This window comes from Camelus bactrianus, chromosome 12 (genome assembly GCF_048773025.1).
Source record: "Camelus bactrianus isolate YW-2024 breed Bactrian camel chromosome 12, ASM4877302v1, whole genome shotgun sequence".
In the NCBI taxonomy this organism is placed as follows: domain Eukaryota; kingdom Metazoa; phylum Chordata; class Mammalia; order Artiodactyla; family Camelidae; genus Camelus; species Camelus bactrianus.
This window is the reverse complement of record NC_133550.1, coordinates 7881672-7905122: the sequence shown is the minus strand read 5'-3', so window position 1 is coordinate 7905122 and position 23451 is coordinate 7881672. Positions and strand designations below refer to the sequence as shown.

At 44.0% G+C, this 23451-nt stretch overlaps 1 long non-coding RNA gene across 3 annotated transcripts in view; it reads right to left on the bottom strand.

Moving 5' to 3' along the window:
- Nucleotides 1-23451, bottom strand: part of LOC105062151 (uncharacterized) — a 133117-nt gene that overhangs the window by 79080 nt on the left and 30586 nt on the right. Inside the window, exons 1-2 of one of the 3 annotated variants that reach the window (XR_012510537.1) lie at nt 11657-12099; nt 10690-10844 (exon numbers count right to left, since the gene is read on the bottom strand). The exons of the other annotated variants lie outside the window; for them this stretch is intronic. This is a non-coding gene — a long non-coding RNA (uncharacterized LOC105062151). Of the gene's footprint in view, nt 1-10689; nt 10845-11656; nt 12100-23451 lie in introns of those variants that run through there. 3 annotated transcript variants of the gene reach the window in all.

The window sequence follows — 23451 nt, the reverse complement described above, 5'->3', positions numbered from 1 at the left end:
AGTCTGGCTTCACCAGCTACTGCTCGTGTGAGCTAGAACGCGTGCTTTAACCCCTGGGCCTCAGTTTCCACCTCATTAGTTAAAAATGAGTAGAATTCCTACCGCAAGAGTGGATGTAAGAAACTAGGTAACATACGAGGCGCCCAGCAGAACGCCAGACTCACCCCGGGGGCTGGGCGAATGCTAGTTTATTAGCTCCTCACACATCTCTGCCCTCCACCTCCCTAATCTCTCTGCCTTGGTTCCTAATCTGGATAACCTATATTGCAAGAGAACCATAGGACTGATTTTAGGATGATGTAGAGAAAATGTCTGGAGCATCTGACTCATTGCAAAAATCCTCCCACAGGCAAACGGATTGCCGAAAGAAAAATATGTAACTAAGAGATCTCCTGCCGAGACAGAGCCCGTGGAGGAGTCACAGGTAACAGAGTTACTTGGTAACTGCAAGGGGAGAAGAAGAGCGCTGGCTGAAGGGGGAGAGAGTCTTCTGGTTTAAGCAACTGAGTGACCAAAGGTGCCTTGAACTGGGAAAGGCAAGGTGGAGGCCAGGAAGAGCAGAGGCTATGAGGAAGGATGACAAGCGGTTTAATCCTGGATGGTGATGGACTGAGCTGTGGCCTGCATGCTTGCACCCCCCACAAAATTCATACGTTGAAATCCTAGTCCTCAAGTTGAAAGCATTAGGAGGTGGGACCTTTGTGGGGTGAATTTGTGTAGGTCATGAGGGCTCTCATAAAAGAGACCCCACAGAGCACCCTAGCCCCTTCCACCACGTGAGGACTCAGGGAAATGCACCAAAGTGTCACCAGAACCTGACAATGCTGTCACCCTGATCTTGGACTTCCAGCCTACAGACTGGGAGCAATACATTGCTCCTGGTGACAAGCCGCCCCGGCTGCGCTGGTCTGTCACAGCCGCCCAAGCAGACTGAGGCAGGCGGGTTGGGTTTGGCTTTACGACTCTCTAATCATCTCCCCAAGCAGGCAGTGAGTGGTCTCTAAACAAATGTTTCAAGCATGTGCATGTCCTTAAAATGACCTAATTTGCAAGAAACCCGTTTTATAAAGCACAGAATCGTTTGACAGAGCAACTCCTTGGCATGTCTGTTTTGTGAATTCCAATCTCAGCATATCAGGTTTTCCTCCAAGAAAAGCGCATCTGCCCGCACGCTCATTCTGGTCATTAAGAACAGATTTTCTGACCCACTGCTCCGGGAATGATGACTGCCAGCTCCGGAACTTGAGTCGTACATCACAACTTCTACTTACTCCTGTTTATCATTTCAAAATTAAGTTGTTGTCTTTGTTCAAAAGGAAACAATTTGGTCTTTAAGAAGCATCTTTGGAAGTCACATATGAGTTTCTCAGAAATTATCTTATTTAATACCATTGCTTTTAATTTCGGCCACAGTTTTCAAGGAGCTTTCCCTCCATCGAAAATCTCTTCTCCTCCCTGCACCCTATGCCACCCTCACTCCCACCCATCCTCCTCCACCACCACCACCCCTCAACACACACACACACACACACACACACACACACACACACACACAGAATTTTAAGGCCTTTCAAAGATTTAGGAGTTCTCACTTCAGAGGCACACCACCAGAATATATCAAACATATTAAATTAAATCATGCAAATGACATACAACTTTGGTTGAGTTGCAGTAGACTAGATGGTGTCATGTTATGTTCTAAAGATATTTAAATTAAAAATTAATTTTGATTTTGTAAAATTGCTTTTTTTTAAATTTTGGAGACAAGAAAAAATTTTTTAATTTCAAACGTTGTAGATCCTTGAAAAGCTTGTTAGTCCATTAAGCACTTTCTCAATAACTGATGGATTAAATAGTCCCAGCAACAGATCCCGACTCAGAGAAAAACATAAAGCGTTATTAGTGCTTTCAGGATATTTCTGCCGATCTTTTTCCCTGACACTGGAAGCATCTGTGTTTATTTTAAGTGGTCCCTCTCATGGGCTCTCTGGTCCTCATGCAGCAGTAGGCATGGAACTCCACGATGCTGGGGACTGATTACCTCGCTGGCCCTGGGGGTGGGGCGGCCCCTCTCCTCCTGCACGGGATTCTAAGGCACTCGGGCGCGGGGTGGGGTGCGTGCGCAGCCGGCGGCCTTGGGCACCTCTGTCCTGTTATCAGACCTCCCTGCAGGGCCTTCTAAGTGGTCCAGCTGAGGCCTGGGGTACAGCTTGTCATCCACGGGCTTTCAGTCCAATTACTATACATTTTGAAAGACATTTGCTGGAAAAGTGTTATCAAGAGTAAAATATGATTATTTAAAAGACTTCTCTCTCCAAATCGTCAAACATGCAAATATATTGTAGGTAGTTTGCCTTGGCAGAAATCAGCAGCAGAAATATGCTGAAAACTGAGTTTCTCTAAGTTTATAACTGATTTCAGAAGCTACTTTAATACATTCCTCCCAAAGCTGAAAAGCCAAGGACGAGGTGGACCACGAGCTGTTCCGTCTGTTTCTCCCTCCCTGCCGAGCGCAGTCCCTCTGCTAATCCAGGTCACACTGGGGAAAAGAGAGCAGGAGGGAAGCAGGGGGCAGGGACAAATGCAAGTGGACCGAAGACCATTTCCCTCCTACCCTCCGACACGCAAACCTCATCCCTCTCTGTGAAGACAATCTGAGTTAAGACAGAAGGAGACAAAGGCCTATTTAGCCAATAATTTGGCAATACTCCCTGGGTCCCCTCTTCTCTAATTAGGTAGCCACTTTCTTTTGACAATGAAAGAAAAGTAGTTCTTATAATATTAACTTCTCACATAGCGAGGCTGTGTTGAATTTAATGTGCTCATTTGTGTTCTGCATTTCACGCCACCAGAGACAGCATTAGAGAATGGATTTTTTTTTAATTGCAGCACATGATAATTGCAGCTTATTGATGGTATTAATTATTTAAGTTCCTGTTTTGTCATCTTGTATATAGTTTTAAAGGCTCGAGAACTTAAATTTAAAAGGGAGAAATTGATTTTGAAATAAAGCTAGTTATTTATTTTGACAAAAGATGAAGTCCAAGAGGCATTTTTTTCCTTACCTATGAATAGAAATTCTGTGTAATGTTATGGCTAATAGAGTATTGATTTTCCCCCTTTCCACATTTGCAATGTGCTTTTGAGCTGTCTTTTATGTATTTTAAATATACAAGTTTTGTGTTACATTTGGGGAAGCAGGCATATACAGAACATACATTATCCCAAATAGATCTGGGTATTCTGGTTGTCAGAAATCTATTTCACACACATTAGTCTAGCATCAGACCAACTATGACAGCCATAAGCAAAATAAGTTGAAACCAGAGAATTTATCAATAACTGCTCAATGAAAAAGACTGATTGCAAACCAGGAATAATTTCTACCTGATTTTTCATTAAAGGCAAAAAAATGTAGAAATGATCACAAATATATTTCCTGAGATGCTTTCCACCTCTTCTCTCCATACTCCCCCTGCCTCAACCATATTATTTGCACACTGAAAAATAATTCGCTTTGGTAGCAGGGCTGGCAGGCCCTGAAACTGACATCTTCAATCTTCTTACCAATTCCATCTCTAAAGACAAAAAGGTGAGAGGCACAAAAAAAAAAAAATTGAAGAAATGGAGAATCTATTACATATTTGAATGAGATTTTGTAACATACAAAAGCCAAATGTGATCTCTTTGTGTTAACTCAATCCAGAGTTCCTAACTTCTAACTTAACTTTGGGTGTGGCAAAATTGTCAAGGGAAGTCAGTGAGTTAAGGCTGATTATGAATCTGCAGTATGAACTTGGATGCAGCGAAATCAGGAAACACAGCTTCTCTAGAAGGCAGAAATGCCGCAGACTCGGAAACAGACCTCTTTGGTTTGGCCTCTAATTGGCTGTGTTGCCTCGGGCACGTCACTAAACCATTCTGAGTGTTTCCCTCCCCAGTGATGTGGATGAATTGGACAGGCTTTCACTCCAATTACTATAAATTCTAGTTAACTCTCAGCCAGAAAGCATTGACTGAGCACCTACTTTAAGTCCGACTCAGTGCAGGATAAAGTAGAGGGCTACGTAAATACGATACACCTGTGTGTGTGTGTGTGTGTGTGTGTGTGTGTGTCTCCTGCCTCGCCTACCAGTCTTTGAGGAGTCTGAAGGCAAATCTGTGCCCAGCCCCTCTTTCTTTCCCCCAGCCCTTGATGCAGTGCCAAGCAAACAGAAGCACCCAACAATTTCTCCAGTGAGTGAATGAATCTGTGAAAGCTTCCGCAGGAATTTTATAGTCTCCCTGGGGAAACAGCACTAAAGCATTCTTTTTGGGCAGAGGGTAGTGGGGGAGTAGAGGTTATAACTAATATAACCAAGAGATGTGGTGAACAGAGGCCGTCAGGAACCTCATACGTCCCACTCAGAAGCAACAGACTCAAATAGGATATTGTAATAGTCTCCCGAATCTGAGATGGGGAGCCCAGTTTATAGCTGGAAGAACCCCAAAATGAACAGGGGTTGTCGCTCCTCTCCCCAGCTACACCCACAGTGACTGATGCCTTGAAAGGAAATTTCTTGCTGATCATCATGAACTCACCTGGTGCCTCAAAAGCTTTCCACCAAGATTGTTACTTTGGTTAATCAAGTCCTTGCAAGATGAAAGATTTTAATCCCCAGCAAAAGTAGTCATAGCATCGCAAACATCAGCATTCATTTTAAGAAGCTCGAAAATCATCTCTTTTTAAAATAACAGGCTGAACTTTTAAGGAGAAAGGGCATCTCAATGGAAGGGAGGAAATCTTTTTCAAACATGATTTTTTCAGTTTTTCACAGTGAAGTAACTGAAACTAAAGCTCCACTTGATTTAAAAGTAAGCAAGCAGGATTCGACCCTAAGCCCCGGCCACTGCAGCACCGTCGGTTCACCCCCCTGAGAGCGGGGGGCTGGGAGGCCTCTTGTTTGTCAGTCAGGGTGAAAGAGAGAAAGCCAAGGTGTCAGGTAAAGAAACATATCCATGCTTCTCTAATGCCTTCTAAAAGCCCGCTGTCAGGAAAATGCCACACGTCGCAGCCTCGCTCATTTCATCTCCTTAGACATCACACATCATTAATCATCTCAGTCTGTCAAGACAAAGAGCTGGAAAACATTTCTATTCCAAAATCTCTCAAACATCAAATAGGTCTCAAACACAAAGTGCGCTCCGGTTATCAATTACGATGGGGTGTTCGAGGTGACAAGTTCCGTTCCAGGCTCTCGGCTTTCCCCTCCCACCACCAGGCTCAGAGGACTGCACGTGGGAGGCACGAACACTAACCGTACCCAGGAGGAGGAGTATCTTCTCCCTCAGGAAGGCAAGACCTCCTTCCCGTGGCCTGGAGAGGCCAGCAGCACCGGCTGTGACCATGATTTCCTCCCGGGGTGGTGCCCGACACCCCCCTGAATGTATGACTGGCCCCAGGATGGTGTCCTGTGAAAGACGCCAGGGCCCACAGGCTTCCTCCGCACCAGCCAGAGCTGCCTCCCCCAGTGCCTGCCGCACACGAGTCACTGAGTGATGGCTTTGCCCGCAACCAAACATCCAAGACACGGTACTGCTCATGAGGGCAGGGTTAGCTGGAGTGAGGGTCTGGACAGTCACCACAGAACAGTGGGTGTCTGTCTGCAAGGGAGGAAGGAAAAAAGGAGGCTCTGGAAAGAAAGGACACGGGGCTCACTATTGATAATCTTAACCTATTTTACAACTTTGCCTGAACTTACAGCTCTGAGGGCTGAAGCCGGAGCCTGAGGGTGAGGAGAAGGCGTCAGAAGTCTCTGGATGTGCAGCCAGTAAACATGGAGCCCACCGCTTTCCCTGCATCTACGCAAGGTTCCTGTAACCACCGACCCCACACACACTCTAGGACTCAGCTCACAAATTCTAACCTTATTCTATGAAATTGTGGCTTTCTCATTTCTAAATACCTTTTGTGCCAAATATCCAAGTGTTTTCCCATCTCCTTACCTTTGTTGATTTTGTTTCCTTTTACGTAACAGCTTGGCTAAATAGTCCCCACCATTCAAGACCCAACTCTTATATCATCTCCTCTGTAAACACCCTCACTAACGGGTGAAACGTTCCCCTTCAGAACCTCCACAGCGTGTTTATATAAATCACAGAGTGTGTGCATGTGTGTGTGTGTCACACACATCGACACTGCACAGACTGTGTATGCTGCCTGACTTCTGGATGCCCAGGTTGGCTAGGCAGGAGGAGCAGAGGGTACACCCAGCCCAGTTCCAAGGATAAACTGAGCTAAGGCACTCCGTGCATTGTACGTTAGATCTCCATCTCCAACTTATTCCCCCAAGGAATGGTTTTCCAGCATCCTAACATTCCACAGATCTAAAGAAAGGACTTCAGCCTGGAACTAATGATCGCAAATAATTTGGGGCAGCATGAGAATGAGGCTGCTTCCTCCTAACTGAGAAGTGACTCTTCTGCACTGGGGCACTGCTGCAGTCCGCCCCATTCTGCTGTGTCCACGTGGCTGGTGCGCCAGCTTTACTGCTTTCTCCTTCGTTGCTACACTACCAAATATTTCCAATGAAAGAGCTAAGGTCGCTTGTTTCCTATATTTTTCCTTAAAAATTCATTTCAGACTCAGAAAATATATGTAGTTATCAAATGAAAGTAATTAACATCATTTCTGTATTACACTATTTTTTGAACAGTAAGATAGCTATTTTTTGAATGTTTCTGATTTGGTTTAGTTCCAGAAGATTAGATTTCTCTCATCTATAATCTATTAAAAGATTAATGTGTGTAGTGTTCACCTTCAAAAGCACCCAAAATAATGAATTCAGTATGTTACCTCATTATCTACAGTCACATCAGCCAGCTACTTAAATTAGCTTCTCCCTTTTTTAAAAAAATTTTCTCAAGTCTCTGATTCCTACCATAATGCTTCTTAATGGTTGCAGATGTCGATTGACGACATTAATCTGAAAAGCAGTAAAAAAAAAAAAATGCTAAATCTTTGCAAAATAAACAATTACAATTTTTTAAGTTTACTCTATACTAAGAACAAGCAACTCATGATATTCAACACTTTCTATGGGAAAGAGCAGCACATTTACGGCTTTATGCACATCCACAGAAAACGTTTATTAAAGGTTTAAACACTATCTTCATAAGATAAGCTTGGGTTTTAAAAAAAAATTGTATTATCCTCATATAAATCCTCCTCAGTATCACGATGGGCCATATGAATGTTACTATTTAAATGTAGCAGATGAATTTCTCACATTTTAGATACTGAGTGACATTCGTTTTGATTAGGAGGAAGAGGACTGATACTAAGCACTGCCCTCATTTTGTTACTCACTTTTAACAAGTTATCTTATTGCATAACCACATGCAGGGAGTATTTTTCTTTCTATTTTACAGATTAAGAAACTGAGGCTCAGAATGACTTTCTAAGCGGCTTAGCGGGAGTTTATAGTGAGTCTGACTCTAAAGGCCACGGTCTTTTCACCATGCCATGTGGCCCCCCTAAACGAAGCCTCCCTTGTTGACCAGTTTGTGAGGACAGAGATACTGTGACACCGGGAGGGGGAAGGGAGGAGCCAGGACGCCATCATCAGCGCCTTTTCCCACACTTGTCCCACAAAGATCCTAGAGCCTTCAACCTAGTCACGATGCCATAGATAAAAATGTGCGAAACATCCAGTTTAGCACGGAATTACAGAGTCACAAAGTGACTTACAGTACTTTTTCGTCCAACTATAGGATGAGCTCTAGGGCATTTTCCAGAACAATTATCTACTGAGAACAACTAGCAGAAGCAACAGAAAAAATAGAATAAAAGAAGTCTCTGTTGAGACTGATACAGCGCCACCTTCTCTGTGACGGTGAGCCAGGCACTGAAATTTAGAGACAGAGCGCGGGCATCATTTCGATACCTGCACACCTGTTCTTTCCCCGAAAACCAGCAGAAAGGGGACACACGGAGAATGAAGGGGCGTGGTCCCAGAAGAAAAGGTCGCCAGACGCGTGTGACAACGCGCTGCTTCCCCATCTGATTCCTGCCTCCAGCCCCAGAGCACGAGGCAAGTGCGAAGCCCTGTACGGTGCACTGGAGTTCTGCAGTCGACTCGGCGACAGGCACGGCCTTCCGAGAGCTCACAGCCTAGTCGGGGAGAGGAGGCGGGAGATACGGCAAGTACACTTGTCGCTGCATCTGTAGGTAACACCATCCATGTCAAAGGAGGATTCTGACGTGCTCAGAGTAACAACAAGGACCCTGTGGGACCATCTGGGATAGGCTGACGGGGTGGAATGTCAACAGGAAGAGACGGGGAGCCAGCAAAGGCATAAAAGGGTGGGCATCCTCCAGAACAGGCATTTGGATTCCGGGGCTGCAGGTTGAAATCCTGTTGATTGGTGCCACACTGTGGAGGGCCTGGCACACCACGGTGAGGATTCTGTGTCCCACAGGTGACCTTTGAAAGAGCTGTTTCCATTGAGTGGAAAGGTCCAAAATTAAACCGCAGAGTGTGATCTGCGTTCATGAATGCAGCGGCCAATCCTCCCACTCTTTGCTTCCCTCTTCACAGGCTGCTGCCAACATCTGAAACTTGATTCAATACCTGACAGGTCATTTTCTCCCTACCCAGCCTCCTTGGAAGATTTAATTGCTGATACATTCAAAGTCAAATAAACAGAGGAATAAAGAATGAAAATGATGTGGTGGCAGGAAGTGTTAGTAGCAGGAGCTTGGCCAAGAGAAAGGATCAATGGATCTTGAAAATGGGAAGAAGTCTGCACACCCCGCCATCTCCCTGCCCCCACCCCTCATGCTCCCCTGCAGAAGGTGAAGGTCAACTGGTGAGGAAAAAGGAGGCACCAGGTTTCTTAGGGATTCAGCGGACTCATAGGCAGTGAGCACAATGTAAACACACATGTTTGGAGTCCTCTGCCAGTTTGTGTACACACTTATTGGCTGTGTGACCTGGGGCAAGTTACAACCTCTCCGGCCCTCAGTTTTCTTGTCTGTAAACTGGGAATGCTAGTAGTACCTGACTTGCAGGGTTCTTGGAGAGAAGAAATGAGGTGATGCAGATAAAAAGGATAAAGAATTTAGCCCCGTGAGCCCTGGAGAGGACTTCTACTATCACCTATAATTTTACAATGACACTGATGTGGAAATCGAGTTCAGCTATACTGCTCTGTACCGCATTCAGAGACGGGAAGACACAAGCCCTCCCTACCCCAGGGTGTGTGTGTGTGTGTGTGTGTGTGTGTGTGTGTGTGTGTGTGTGTGTGTGTAAGAGAAAACCAGAAAATTTCACCCTCAAATTGTCTGGGTTTTTTAATAAGGAAGAACCCTCCCAGAGCCCTGTGCTGAGTACCTCAACAACATCCCAGGGGAGAGTTGGAAATCAAGCCCACTTGTGTGGGAAGGGGAACGGAGAAAGGAGTGAGAATTGACTTTTGTGGGGATCTGGCACCGAGAGTGCAGGCCTGGAAAAGGCCAAGGTAACTGAAGTCTGATTCTCAGAATGTGAAAAGCAGATGTACGTGTTTCAGAGAAGACTGCGCTTTGATCACACACACACACACAGGCCAAATACCACTTACTAGAGTAGTGTTGCCAAAGCACAGCTCACACCGCCCTATTTTATTGTTGGAGCACCTTAAGGATGTCACGGGCTTGAGACGTCCAGGGTACACATAGCTGCAGAGGCTGGTGGGCGGAATGAGCCCGCCTCCCTGGGAAGGGTGGGGGCATCGTAGGTCACAGGGGTAGGGCGGCAGGAGCCAGCTGCACAGGAGGGTCAGGACTAGACAATTTGGCTGGAGAAGTGGGGCAACGACTCTGTTTAAAACAAACAAGGACTATGGGGCCTGTACTTGCCCTGTGGGCGGGGCCTCATCTAACCCTTAGGTTCCCGAACTCCTCCGACAGTGACTGGAGGTCAGCGCCAAGCATAATATCCCACTGCGCCGTGGCTTTTCTGCAAGTGCCCAGAGCTAAAGACTCCAGAAAATGAAAAGGCCCCAAGAATGACCATCTGCGAAAATTCAAAAACACTGCTTCAGGACACTCTATAGAAATGGATGCACTGAGTCAAAGAACCAAAATGCGAATGGTCACAAACAAGTATTTCACCAAAGAGCCTAGTGTTTGACTGAATGCCACCTTTTTCAAGAAATGTGATCTGTGTATAGACAGCCTCACTTACATAAAGCATCCAAACATTTGGACAAACTAACTGTCACCTCCCAGGCCAAAATCCAGGAACTTCATCGGGGAAGAAGTTGAGTATGATCAGAAGGTTAACAAAACACAGCTGCAACACAGAGAGCCGCCTTAAGTCTAATCCCCTCACCATCCATCACAGGAAAGCAGGTGCAGCTGAAACTTATCCCAAAGGCTCCTACTCCCGAGGTTACGATATTAAAGGAAATTTCTACCAGGTCCTGAAAACACCCACAGTGTCAGAGGAAGACCAGCAGCCCACACCCCAAGTTGACACACTGTACTTAGGCGCTCTGGAGCCCCAGTCTTGGCTGCAAATTGGGGATTTATTTACTTAACATCCGTAAAGTGCCCTTTCCTGGATGAGGTAAATATATCAGAGTAGTCCATCCATGGGGCAAGGAACTATTGATTTTTATTATGCAAAAGCAGACTGGGTGAGTTGTACACTTGGATTTAATTACTTTGGTCAGCAGTCCGATGACTTCAAGGATAAACCTGGAGGAAGCACTTCCAGCAGATAAATGGAAAATCTCCAAATGCTCCAACTTTCTGCAGCGGGGCTGTGACCTCAATTCAGCTGGAGTCGGATGTTTCCTTGGGTAGTGTTTTTATGAGTCTGTTTGAGGAATGAAGAATCAATTATTAAAACAAAAGGTCTTGAGCTGGGGATGAAAACTCACAAGTTAACACAGTGATTCTGGCTTTTATGTACAGTAGCCGGTGGGAACCAGAAGAGCTAGAAGCTTTGACATCACCTCAGCCTGTTTTTTCCGTGTACAGCCAGGGAAGAGGGGCTCCAAAGAGCACTGGTGACTTGCCCAAGGTCACCCCTGTCCTTAGAGATACTCTTTCCACTATATGACCGGCAGTGACCTCAGATGGAAACTCGCTGAGTGAAATGCCATTTCCAGTGCAGCCTCTGGAAGACTGGTTCTCCTTTTTCGACTGAAAGGATATTACACTCTTTACCCTGGTTTAACTGATAAGGACCTCTGCAGTTACAACCAAGTTGTATTCAAAATCTTTGTAAATCCGTGGTTTAGAACTTGAACTCTACTTTTCCCATAGAAACAATATTAGAAACAGTGGGTTGGGGCCAAAACAACTTAGAGAAATGTATTTAAATTAGGATCAAACTTCAATGCCACAGGTATTACAGAAAATATAGTCAACAGCAATACTTTTGCAATTCTTACAATTAAGAAAAAATATAAAAGCAACCCATTCCAAAGTAAAGTATCAGGGTTCAGTTTCTTGAATGCTGATGCATAAAGAAAAGCAGTTTTAATAAGTATTCATTTAATGAGAACATACTGGCTACCACCAGATTGACTGTGTGCCCCCAACAAGCTACAGAAGCCTGGAAGGGACACGAAAACAAAGACTATGAAAAGGTTAGAGATATGCCCTAAGTGCTGAGGAACACACCTGGGGAGATCAAGAGGGTCCTTGTAGAGGAGGTGACTTCTGATTCTGTCCTCAAAGGATGAGCAGGAGTTTGACAGGAAGATGAAGAAAGGAATGTCCCTCCAGGAAAACAGAGAGAAATGCGCGGAGGCCATTCTGATGAGAATTTGCACACTCTCGGGGACTAATTATGTCTCATTTCACTTAAGAATGTGGAGCTTCCCTTTTTGCTTAATACAGAGATTTCACTAGCACGGCTCATCCTCCTCAGTCTAATAAAGACTGGATTTAGCTATGAACAAAAAGGGGGAAAAAGGAGCAAAAGAAGACAAGGGGCTGCAGCGGGGCTGTGACCTCAATTCAGCTGGAGTCGGATGTTTCCTTGGGTAGTGCAAGAACCGAAATGGGACAAGAAGACCCAGCTCAAACGCCGTGTGTTTGCCACCCCCGTAGGAGACGGGGTTCTTGACTCTCCACTTTCAGAATTTTCTGAGCACAGTGTGTGGCAAATGTTTATTTGAGTAAAAGTCACAAATTTCCACAATGAGATACCACTTTATAATCACAAGCATGGCCACAACAAAAAAGACATGTAATAAGAAGTGTGGATGTAGGAGGATGTGGAGAAATTGGAACCCTAATCCCCTGTTGGTAGGAATGTAAAATGGCACAAGAACTTTAGAGAACACTTTGGCAGTTCTTCAGAAAGTTAAGCATGGGGTTGGCCATATGACCCTGCAATGCCACTTCAAGGTATACACCCAGGAGAAATGAAAACACAGCCACACACAAAAAAGTGTACCACAATGTCCACAGCAGCATATTCATAATAGCCGAAAAGTGAACACAACCCAAATGTCCACCAACTAATGAATGATAAATAAAATGCGATCTGTCCATACAATGGAATTACATCCATACAATGTATCCATACAATGGAATTCTGCCATAAAAAAATGAAGTACTGATACTTCTTACAACACGGGTAAACTTTGTTTTTTTATAATTATGTTGTACTTGACATGTTATATTAGTTTCAAGTAGTGTACAACATAGTGATTCTATACTTTTATGCCTTGTGAGATAATCACCACTGTAAACCCAGTTACCATCCATCACCATACAAAGCTGTAACGGTATTATCGACTATGTTTCTTGTGTGTACACTACAACCCTGTGACATTTGTCTTATAGCTGGAAGTTCGCGCCTATTAATCGCCAACTATTTTGTCCATCCCCCTACCCCACTGGCAACCAAGAGCTTGTTCTCTGTATCTATGAATCTATTTCTATATTCTTTTGTTGGTTCATTTGTTTTGTTTTTTGGATTCCACATATGAGTGAAATCATATGGTCCATCCATGCTGTCACAAATGGCAAGATTTCATTCCTCATATATATATATATATATATAAAACGGAATACTACTCAACCATAAAAAAATTTATATATATATACAAATTTATATATATATAATACTCCTAGATATGTGTACATATATATATATATATATATATATATATGTGTGTGTGTGTGTGTACATATCCCAGTAGATTTGCTCGATTTTATGGAACTTCTATTTTCAGTTTTTTGAGAAACCTCCGTATTGTTCTCCATAGTAGCTGCACCAATTTACATTCCCACCAACAGTGCATGAGGGTTCCCTTTTCTCCACATCCTTGTCAGCACTTGTGGTTTCTTGTCTTTTTGATAATAGCCATTGGGACAGGTATGAGGTGATATCTTACTGTGATTTTGATTTGCCTTTCTCTGATGATTTGTGACCCTGAGCACTTTTTCATGTGCCTCTTGGCTGTCTATATGTCTCCTTGGAAAAATGTTTATTCAGGTCTTTTGCCCAAGTTTTAATAAAATTGTTTTTTATGTTGCCTTGTATTAATTTTTTGTATATTTTGGATCTTAACCCCTTATCAGATATACCATTTGCAAATACCTTCTCCCATTTGGGAGGCTGCCTTTTCATTTTGTTAGTGGTTCCCATCAAGCTTTTAGTTTGACACAGTCCCACTTGTTTATTTTTGCTTTTGTTTAGTCACTGAGTTCCCCTATTCTTCTCCTGAATTCAGTGAGCCTCTTTATGATTATTTCTTTGAATTTTTTATCAGGTAAATTATTTATCTCCACCTTATTAGCGTTTTTTTTTTTTTTTCTGGGTTTCATGTTGTTCTTTCATTTGGAACACACCCCTGTGTCTCCTCATTTTGTGTGACTTCCAGTTTTGTTTCTATGAATTAGGCGGAACAGCGACCTCTGCTGGTCCCGGGGGAGCGGCCGTGTGCGGGAGCCTCCCCCGTGCAGACGGCTCGTGCCCGCGGTCCAGGCGGCGGGCAGCCCCCGAGAGCACTCCACCAGGGGCTGCCCTGGTGGGAAAGCTGGCGTTGGAGCTGGAGCAGGCGTGGGCTGGGGGGCAACCCGCGGGGGCTCAATAGCGGCACTCGCCAGTGCCTCCAAGCCCAGAGAGGGCTCTCGTTTGGCAGAAGCTCTGAAGTCAGTGAACGGATTTCCTTCCCATGTAGTCTAGGCACCCTTTAAATCGCTGTTTTTCCACCGCGTCCGTGCTCAGACCCCTCAGTTCTACCCCTCCCCATTCCAGGTGGGGTTCCCGTGGATGCTCCCAGTTTCTGCGTGGTCCTCCCAGGGGCGGTAGCTGTCCACTCAGCTCTCAGGTCGTCCTCAGGAGGGGCTGCTCTACACGCAGTGCAGGTCTAGGGGCCCCGGGGAGGAGGTGAGCGCAGGGTCTCCCTGTGCTGCCATCTTGGCCTCCCCCCACCAACACGGATGAACTTTGAAAGCATTAAGTGAAAGAAACAAGTACAAAAGATGAAATATGGCCTATTCCACTTATATGAAATATGCATAACAGGTAACTCTCTAGAGACAGAAAGTAGATTAGTGGTTGCCTAGGGCTGCGGGACGGAGGGAAAGGGAGAGGGACTCCTAACAGGTACAGGGTTTCTTTTGAGGGTTATTGAAAATGTTCTAAACTTGATTACAGTGATGACTTCACAATTCTGTGGCTATACTAAAAACCACTGAACTGTACACTTTAAATGAGTGGCATATATGATATGTGAATTGTATCTCAACATACTTTTTAAAGTAAAGTCACAAGGCAACCACATGTACGAAATTGCTTTATCCATTCATTCAACATGCATTTTTTAAGCCCAGACTCTGTCAGGCACTGTTAGAGGCCTGATTCAGAATAATAAACAAAAGAAGGTGTTTATATGGAAGGGGTGGAATAGAAGCAAAAAATTAAGAGACTGGAGAATCATAGTTAATTGAAAACAGGTCCTTATAGACGCCGCTCTCTCCTAAATCCCAGTAAAATGACTGACAAAGACTAAAAAGGTACTAAAAAGCAGAGACAAAGAAAACAGAATTGGAAATAATCCCAGACAAGACATGACACAAATTTTTCTAATACGGAAAGCAGATGGACAAACGATATCTTAACGTGTCCACTGGGAAGTCACTAGAAGCTTTTAAGCAAGTAGAGTGAGTTGAATTAACACTAAGACCACTAACCTGGCTGCTCTGTGCAGACTGGATAATAGGGCAGCAGAGCAGAAATCAGGAGGCACAATGAGGTGCTGTTACCATGGTCCAAGCAAGCGGGGGTGCCACTGGGAGGGGGAAGACAGAAAAGACGGGACTGAATTCGGGACACGTCTTGCAGGTAGTCCCATGATAGACTGACCGTGGGACACGAAGGGAGGAATCAAAAACCACCACTAGATATTTCAGCTGGACAGCCAGGTAGATGAGTTATCATTTACTCAAATGAAGGCAGAGGGGATGGAGAAGGAAAGACCTGGGGATGAGGGCATGTAATTAGGAACCGAGCATTCTGGACACGTCAAGTCTTACATGCCCATAAGGTACCCAAGTGCCCAAGATGATCGCCAAGTAGACACCGTGTCTATACGCTGGACTAGAGAGAGTGATTTGGGAGTCACCGGCACACACATGGTGTCTGAAGTCATGGAACTAAAAGGGGGAGAGGGCCCAGACTCGAGCCCTGAAGCACTGAGAGCTGAGTCGCCATCTCCAGCGTTCTGCCGGACACATCTTTTGTTCTTTGAGTTTGTTTGTGAAATATTTCACCCTACAGTTTTAAATTACCACATAATACCTCTGCTGTTCATACCGTTGGAAGAAAGGCCTTCTACTCAACACACCAAAACTTTCCTCGTACACATAGTATCTTCAATAGTTCTATGTATATCTTTAGCACAGCGATGGCCTAAAGATTCACGCAGATGCAAACAGCGACAAGCTGGGGCAATCACAGAACTCAGCTCATTTGTCTCCTGTCTCTCCGGAACCCCTGGCCTGTGCTGTCTGGTGTCCAGAATCTTGAAAACCATCCTCCATAAGTTTCTTGCACATTTAATATAATGAAGATGTACTCTATTATACAGAGAAATTTCACTTTTATACAAATAAAAAACGCATCCATAAATACATACATATGTACTGATAATGTGCACGTGCTTTACAAGTTCAAACACAACGAACTGGAATGATCCACACCAAACTGTTAGCAGCGGTTACCCTCAAAGTGAGGGAAAAAGGTGAAGTAGGGGTCACTTTTTATTTTACTTTATACAGCCTTTCCATGTTTTAATTTTCACAGTGATCATACACCATCTTTATAAGTTATTATAAAGATAATTAAAATATTGATAAGGACACCTGGAGTCATTACCCCCGGCTACCCTCGTCAATGCAGCGACCAGTGTGAAAGACAGGGTCCTTGTGACTGACTCACAGATCGGTTCAAATGACACTGCTTCCTTCACACTGTGATTTCCCATGAAGGCCTCCCACGTTGTCTCTGTCTCCCATGTTTTCCAAAAGCTAATCATTTAATCCAAATAATACAAGAAGGAGGACAATTTAAATCAACAATCGTGCACCCGAAGCCCCAGCTGAGAAGGACAACTGCACTCACTGTCATCTGAAGCCCAGCTCCGCTGCTGCCCTCCTCACGCACACCTTCTGGCTGGCACAGAGGCTGTCTCATCTCCAGAGGAAACGGGGAGGCTGTCAAGCAATGCCACCACGTGGTATACCCCATCCTTACCATCTCTCAAAATCTGATTTCTTGTCTTGAATACCATATTTAAGCTAGCTGACAGCTTTTGCATTGTAAGTTGACGGGGAAGATTCTTGTGCAACCAAATGCCAATCTTGTTTCCAGGGGTTAGGACCCAAAATGTAAATTCCATTATATATTCTGAATGTACTTTGTTTTGGGGGTTTGTTTTTTGTTTGTTTCATTTTTTTGTTTGTTTGTTTGTTTGCAGGGGGAGGTAATTAGGTTTGTTTATTTATTTTTAGAGGAAGTACTGGGGATTGAACCCAGGACCTCGCTCATGCTGACCACGCACTCTACCACTGAGCTATACCCTCCTCCCTTGAATGTACTTTGAATAAAGGAGTTCAGCCAGAAAGTTCAGCCAGTTATATGTGAAGAAATGGTTCTTAAAAGGTCTCTAACTGGGGTGTCCATCCCTCAAGTGTTTTGAACTTAGGGTGGTAAAGGAAAACTGTTTCTCCACTCACAACACTGCCAGCACGAATGTAGGGGTGCATGTTCCACACCAAGCAATTCTCCAGTTCTCTGTAGACTCCAACTGGGAGGCTTAAAATTTAATTAAATTCTAACTACCCTGAGTTTCCACAGACCCCACAGGTTAATGGCTCAGCCCCATAAGGCTGCCCCCACTTCAGATGTCAACCTCAAAGAGTGGGCTCCCAGGTTCCCCACACTTCCGTCTGACTTGGCTACAAATCAGGAGTACCCACAACCCCTCCCCAGGTTCAATAATCTGCTATAATTGCTCACAGAACTCAGGGAAACATGCTACTAATGCTTCCTTGATGAATTACAAAGTATACGAATGAACAGTCAGATGAAGTGGTTCCACAGGGCGAGGTCTGGAAGGGTCCTTAGTGAGGACCCATGGAGCTGGGGTGCTCCATTCTCCCAGCACACGGATACAGTCAGCATCCCGGAAGCTCTCTGAACACTACAGTTTAGGGATTTTTATGGCGGCTTCATCACATAGCCACAAATGATTATTAACTCAATCCCCAGCCTCTCTACCCTCCTCAGAGGATAAGGAATGGGCTGAAAGTTCCAAGCTTCTCATCAAGTCATGGTTGTAGGCGAGCAGCCCCATCCTGAAGTCATCCAGGAGTCCACAAAGAGTCACCTCATTAGAACAAAAGACATTCCTATCACCCAGGACTTTCCACAGGATTTGGGAGTTCTGTGTAAGACGCTTCTATCTCCCCCATCACTTAGGAAATTACAAGGGTTTCAGGAGCCCTGTATCAGGAGCTGGAGGCACAGACCAAATACGTATTCCTTATTATGTCACAGGTCGGTTACCACATAGTATAAAATATATCAAACATTTTCTTCCTGTAACAGAGAGAGGACAGGAGGCTCTCTGGTATTCCCTTCAAGCTTTATGCTTCTTTCAAATCTGTCATGCATTTTGTACTCCTGTAAACACACACACACGTGCACACACACACACACACGTTCAAGCACTGTGCATGCACACCTTTATTCCTGACCTCTGATCTTCAAACTACTGTAGATTCAGAGCAGGTAGTAAACTTTCAAAAGTGCCAGAGCACTATCAGGACTCTAGGAGAAAACAGAATTTAATACTTTGAGATTCGATTGACCCATATGTAAAAGCAGCTAAAACTGTGCCCAGAATCTGGCAGAAGCCAGGGATGATATTCAAAACACTTTGCATTCAGTGTGGCGCGCTCAGCCACCAATCGCAACAAACAACAGCTATAAACTGTTAGCAGGAATCTACCGCAGCATGCTGGCGACATTAGCAGTGCTGATAAAAAGCTCACTAAATGTTTGGATTTTTTTCTTACGCACACTCTTGTTCACACAGTTTGGCGAACTAGAATTAATATTTATAGGACATTATTATCCCAGTATATATGTTTTCTTAATTGAGTTATATAATTGTATTTACATTTTGTCCATTAATCTCTTATTAATACTGGAAGACTACAGAAAGCCATCTCCCAAGAACTTGGGAATGAGAGAAATAAGGTCTCCCTTCGAGAGTTAGACTAAGAAATGAACTTTTACTGGGAGAAAGGGCTGAAAAACTTCCTCAAATTAAGTAATCTGAGAGCAACTCAAAGCAAAATTTATTATGTTATCGTGTTAAAGCTGTGGGACATCTAACGTCCAGAGAGAGAAGCCGTAGGAAATACTCAGAACTGCCCATGGAAAAAGCAAAGCAGACACCAGTGAAGACTAGGGTGCCCTGGCCACGTTCTTGGAGTATATTGGGCCCAAGTCAAGGCTGCCCCAGAGGCGAGAAGGCTCTGAAGAGATTTTTGTTCAAGAATTTTTCCTGAGATTAACTAAATCCATTTCATTTTCACCTACTTACTGATTTGGTCAGGAGTAGGGGAAAAACGATCCGCTCACACGGCCCTGATCAGACAGCTCGTTCTGGTTCCTGTGAAGTTCTTTCTCACTGTAAATTAGTCAACTGACATTTTGGTGCTTAAATCAGCTCCATGTGCATTTTAATGAGCACGAGTCGGGCACAGCAAAGGAAACTGCGAGCAAAGCCAAACGCCACCTACGGGCTGGGAGGAAACACTCGCAAATGATGCGACTGACAAGGATTTAATTTCCAGAATATACAAACAGCTCATACAGCTTAATAACAAAAAAAAAAAACCAAAAAAAAAACCAATCCAAAAATGGGCAGAAGACCTAAACAAGCAACTCTCCAGTGAAGACATATAAATGCTCAGTATTACTAATTATCAGAGAAATGCAAATCAAAACTACAATGAGGTATCATCTCACACCAGTCAGAATGGCCATCAATAAAAAGTCCACAAAAGATAAATGCTGGAGAGGCTGTGGAGAAAAGGGGACCCTCCTACACTGTTGGTGGGAATGCAGGTTGGTGCAGCCACTGTGGAAAACAGTAGGGAGATTCCTCAAAAGACTAGGAATAGACTTAGCATATGATCCAGCAATCCCACTCCTGGGCACATATCCAGAGGGAACTCTAATTTGAAAAGACACATGCACCCCAATGTTCACAGCAGCACTGTTTACAATAGCCAAGACATGGAAGCAACCTAAATGTCCACTGACAGATGCCTGGATAAAGAAGCTGTGGTGTATTTATACAAGGGAATACTACTAATAATACTAACAAAAAAAGAATAAAATAATGCCGTTTGCAGCAACACAGATGGACCTGGAGCCCATCAGTCTAAGTGAAGTCAGCCAGAAAGAGAAAGAAAAATACCATATGAGATCGCTCATATGTGGAATCTAAAAAAAAAGAACAGAAATACAAAACAGAAACAGACTCATAGACATAGAATACAAACTTGTTGCCAAGGGGGTGGGGGTTGGGAAGGGATAGACTGGGAGTTCAAAATTTGTAGGTACTGACAGGCATATGTAGAATAGATAAACAAGATTATACTGTGTAGCACAGGGAAATGTATACAAGATCTTGTGGTAGCTCACAGCACAAAAAAAAAGTGACAATGAATATATGTATGTTCACATATAGCTGAAAAATTGTGCTCTACACTGGAATTGGACACAACATTATAAAATGACTATTACTCAATAAAAAAATGTTAAAAAAAAAAAAGAGTATGTGTGATTCTAAGCAAGTTTTATCTTCCCACAGTCTAGTGTTACACATTGATAAAATGTGTGTAATGACTCCTCCCACACAGGGTGATTGGAGGATTCAATGTGGTACAGTTCGCACCGCGCTGTCATCATCATTAAGTGTGAGTCTCTGGCAGTTCACAGCATGGCAACACCCCACACACTCCCCCCGGAGCCCACCCACGTAATGCCTGTATCTGTCGTCTCTGCTCTGCCCCGTCTCCTTGTGGGAGTGGGGACGCCTGAAGGAATCTGTGTTCCCTGCTGCTCTGCCCTCACACAGGGAGGTCTTCCCAAACCCAGGGCTGCCACTACTGTGAGGGCCACTCTCTCCAGTTTGTGGGCTGAGTCAGCAGGATTTTTGGCTTTCTCATTAAGCCATATATTCTAACCCTGCCTTTGCTGGTAATTAAGGTGATCATTTGGCCTCCATCTGCTTCCTTTGTTTTGTTTTGTTTTAATGGCGGTACTGGGGATTGAACTCAGGACCTTGTGCACGCTAAGCACTAAGCATGCGCTCCACCACTAAACTATACTACCCCTTCCCCGTTTTGTTCTTAATGTAACAGAAACTCAGGCAGGTAAGAAGAATGTTGTTTATTGCACAACTCAAACACCCCTAAATACAAATTCTGATATTAGCAATGTCACCTTGGACAAGTTGGTTATCTACCTAGTAATCTGGGACAAATTACTTAATCTCTCTGAGCCTCAGTTTCAATATCTATAAAGTATATTAAATATCACTCAGATTAGGCAGGAACATGCAACGAGATATATATATACACACACACACACATACACATATATCTCAGAGGTTTTGAAACTTTAACTTTCAAACTGAATCAGGCATCAGAATCATCTGGAGGACTTGCTAAAATTCAGAGTGCTGGACCCCATCCTAGCCCTCTACCCCCAGCTCCTGACTCAGCAGAGGAGCCCTGAAATTTGCTCATGCTTCTGACCCAGGAACCACACTTTGAGAAGCACTGAGATTACACATACACACACACACACACATACACATAAATATATACATAGAGAGAGAGAGATCTTATTAACACAGCATCTGTCACATGGGGTGCACTCAGTAAAGCACTTCAGCTGCCATTTTTGCTTTGTTATGAAAAGGAAACCCTTAAAGGCAGTGGCTCTCAACCAGGGGTGATTTGTGTGCACACACATACACAACTGCAAGGACGTGTGGCAGGCGTTTCTGACTGTCACAGCTGGGGGTAGGGGGGGCTGCTACCGGCACCTACTAATCCATTGAGTAGAGGCCAGAGATTCTGCTGAGCATCCGTCCGTACACAGGACAGCCCCTGAAAGAGAGAATTACCCGGCTCAAAATGTCAGCAGTCCCCAAACTGAGAAATCCGGCGCCAAGTCCCCCCTAAAACCTTGTCTATAGCTCAGGTATTGATGCCCACCTATTTCTCACACACACAAAACCTTCTCACCACTTGATAGGTACTTTTCCCTTTAGAAACCCACTAGGGCAAGGGGAAACACCTTGTAGAACAGTCAAAAGGAAGCTTAAGGTTGTTTTATCAGATTATATTAGATACGTCAACAGAAGAGGGGTTTTCTGGGGGAGGGCGGGGATTAGATTTATTTATATATTTATCTGTTTTTTTTTAACAGAGGTGCTGGGGATTGAAACCAGGACCTCATGCATGCTAAGTACGGCTCTACCACTGAGCTACACCCTCCCCGCCCAAGAAGGGTTTTGATAAAGGAGAAGGAAGAGTAAGTCCTGAAACCACGAGTGTGTAGGGCAAGAGGTTTCTTTAAGACAGACCTAGAAGTCTGTAAATAGAGACCTATATATGCAAGACAGGTATGCAATCATTGTCTAAATGCAGGAATTTAAAACTGTTTATATACATGTGGCTTACTCACTAAATTTTCATGCTCAGAATGTTTAGAAATGTGAAAAGCTAAGGAAAAATCTTTTTCTCCCTGAAATTTTCCTGAGCTTTTTGTTTTTCTATCAGCAAATAAACAAGACACAATTTTAGCAGTCAGCAGTTCTCAGAATACAGAGTAGTTTGTACGTTTTTTCATCTGTTTGGGAAAATTAGATGGGCCTTCCCACATAATTCTTTTGAGTAATCTTTTCTTGCTCACAGAAAAATCTGATAGGGAAAAACATCCAGATTTTTAGGATCTGGGTTCTGGCACACAGGTCTTACTCGTTGCTCTGGCATGACCTCTCTGAGCCTCGGTTTTCTTGTTGGTAGAGAGCACAAGTTTCAGAAATTACAGAGTGGTGGTGTCTGGGCAAAACTAGTCTTCCTAATTGGAACTTTTCGACCCTACCAGCTTTTGTGAACTGCCTCTTTGGGCATGTGAGTTTGACCCCTGGCCTAGCTTCAGTGTCCACTGGAAATTCAGGGAAGTCCTTGAGTCGGGCCAACTCGGCATGAGGCCTCCTCAGCCTGAGACAGACAGTAACCTGTCAGGCTGGAGCCGCTGGCCCAGGTCTCTGACCCACAGGCCAGGAAGAAACCATCTCCTGGTTGCTGTATACAGGGCAGAAGGCACTCACTGGAGAGAAGAGAAAGTTCAGTGAACAGCCTCAGTCTGGAGCTACTGTTTGCCCGACTAAAGAACTTGGACAGGAGAAAAACACACTCAATTTCAAACTGCCTTCCTGTGTACCCCCAGGAAAATCTTCAGTCTTCCTCAAGATAAAGGACCTATAATAAATTAAAAGAGGGGCCTAAGTTTAAAAAAAAAAATACAACCATCTGAGACTCAATTGAAAAGGAGAGTCAGATGACCTAACTTTGTGGCCTCAAACCAGAGTCCACCAGACTCGGGCAGGGTTACCATGGGTGAGGACAGGGGGACTGTCTCACACCCATGAAAAGACCCAAATTTACATCTGTTACACCTTCTCTAAATTAAGTGTAAGGTATAATCAGTGCATTAGTTATATTAAAAGTGTTAATTTACCAAAAGTAAATTTTTGAAATGGAGCCCACTTTTCTTAGTCTTAATTTGCAATTTCCTCATCTCTCTCTCTCTTTTTTTTTTTTTAAATCTGCATGCCATTTTATTTGCATTAGAAAAGTAT